Here is a 2,607-nt window from a genome sequence, read left to right as displayed (position 1 = left end):
GATTAGTATTTGGGGTGAAAGTAATTAGTCTTTTAATATGTCATAAATTGATTTTTGTTGTAAATATGCCTGACAAGATTGTTACACTGAATGACATTTTAGTGGCTCTCTTCTGTAAATCAGGGGAAAAAGTATGATGTTTATTTTTTGCTCAGAAACACAAAAACAGAATTGCAATTAAATTAAACAGAAAACTTTTTACATTTTTTGGGGAAAAACATCAACAATTTAAAGCAGTATTACACTTATTGTTTTTATGCCTTTTCGTCTTTGACCCATAACTGAGAGTCACCACTGATAAGCTACTACTAAATATTGTAGAAACTTAATTTGCTGTAAAGTAGCTTTGCAATGATTTGTATCGTGAAAAGCGCTATACAAATAAACGAACTGAATTGAATTGAATACATTGTCTTTCAGTGTAACACAATATTTATGTCAAAATTCAAACATGCTTATTCTGGCGTGTACATATTAAAATATATAAAAGAATAAGAGAGCATATTAAATTTTATTGTGTTTTAAATGAGTAAAAAAATCTTACTGACAAATGGGTGAAACCTAGGATAGTGGCACATCTTAAAAATGTAAAATTACAACTGATTAGTATTTGGGGTGAAAGTAATTAGTCTTTTAATATGTCATAAATTGATTTTTGTTGTAAATATGCCTGACAAGATTGTTACACTGAATGACATTTTAGTGGCTCTCTTCTGTAAATCAGGGGAAAAAGTATGATGTTTATTTTTTGCTCAGAAACACAAAAACAGAATTGCAATTAAATTAAACAGATTTTTTTTTTTTTTGGGGAGGAAAAACAACAAACACTTAAAGCAGTATTACACTTATTGTTTTTATGCTTAAACCCTTTTTCGTCTTTGACTCGTTTATATCTCGCAGTTAGGGTTAGGGTTATAAAATTGCAAGAAAAAATCAGAATTGTGAAATAAAATTAGCAATGACCTTTTTTACTGGGCTTCCCTAGTTGTAAGCTTAAACTCAGTTTTTATCAGTATTTCAGAAAACAAGACTTAATATCTTCAGTCATTTCAGTCAAAATCACAGCGTTTCCATTCAACTCTAAAATTATTACGTTATTTAACCTTACTGATTCTGCTTTGATAATAAAAGAATACATAAATATTTAAAAACACTATAAAACTTTCTCCAATATTTTTTGCATCTACAAATGATCGTGATTTCTCATAATTGTGCAATTAGAAATTGTTTCTGCATATTTTGAATTGGATTTTATTTTTATATTTTATGCTTTCATGATAATTTTAGTAATTCTTTTGTGTGTTTGTCATTCTTATTAGTTCTTAGTTTATTAGTAATTCTGTTTTAGTTTTTGTTATTTTTGTGCATCAATGAAAATGAGAAATGTTGCCTTGGAAACTAGTTTTAAGGTTTTTATATTTTATTCTGTTTCAGTTAACATTTATTTCAATTTTTTTTATGGTTTTAGTTTTAATTTTAGTTAACCCTGATTCTGAGTTTTTCTCACGGAATAAAAAAATTTGGACTTTTTTCTCGCAATTGTGAGTTTACGTTTAAATCTCACAATTCTGAGAAAAATTGTGAGAAAAAAGTCAGAATTGTGAGATAAAAAGTCGTAATTACTTTTTTAACTTTTTATTCAGTGGCAGAAACAGGATTCCTTGGATGCATTTTAATCTGATTGGCTGATTGAAAACAGAGGCTGCGTTTGATTGGCTGATTCTCAGAGGTCAGCAGAAGAGGGCGGGTCTTAATTCAGCTGAAATAAAGAGATCAGAAATGATTTTATCATTAAAGACACAATGTATTCATTACTTTAAGAACTGATTGTTATATTCGTGTGAGTAGTGTTTATTCTGATACTTCTCTAATTCTGGTGGCGTCTCAGAACAGACGGCGGTTTATCTGTGCTCTGTTCTGTTCTGAATGCTGGCGCTGAGTTTCTTATGTAAGATTTGAGTTTAATTACTGAACGCTCATTATATCGTCTGTGTATGAGCAGCTGACAGCAATTACACAGGACAGACGGCCTCTATGCACCGCTTCTGCACTGCGTCTGTGCCTTAAAGGGGTCATATGATGTTGCTAAAAAGAACATTATTTGGTGTATTTGGTGTAATGAAATGTGTTTATGCGGTTTAAGGTTCAAAAAACACATTATTTTCCACATTATTGTTTCTCCTCTATGCCCCGCCTTTCTGAAAGTCCTCTTTTGGAAGACCAAACAAAGTAGTTTCGCTTTCACAACGAAACACAGCGTCTCACACCTTGCTTGCTAGAGTGAGCGGAGGCCGGTGGGCTTGAGTGAGCGGAGGCCGGTGGACTAGAGTGAGCGGAGGCCGGTGGGCTAGAGTGAGCGGAGGCCCATCAGTGGCAAATTCTTTAAATGTAAAAAAAACGTACTAGAGTGAGCGGAGGCCGGGGGGCTAGAGTGAGCGGAGGCCGGTGGGCTAGAGTGAGCGGAGGCCGGTGGGCTAGAGTGAGCGGAGGCTGGGGGCTAGAGTGAGCGGAGGCCGGTGGGCTAGAGTGAGAGGGGGCTAGAATGAGCGGAGGCCGGTGGGCTAGAGTGAGCGGAGGCCGGGGGCTAGAGTGAGCGGAGGCCGGGGG

The sequence above is a fragment of the Sinocyclocheilus anshuiensis genome, unplaced genomic scaffold, assembly GCF_001515605.1.
Source record: "Sinocyclocheilus anshuiensis isolate Anshui unplaced genomic scaffold, SAMN03320099.WGS_v1.1 scaffold1566, whole genome shotgun sequence".
In the NCBI taxonomy this organism is placed as follows: Eukaryota; Metazoa; Chordata; class Actinopteri; order Cypriniformes; family Cyprinidae; genus Sinocyclocheilus; species Sinocyclocheilus anshuiensis.
Note: the sequence above shows the minus strand (reverse complement) of the source record.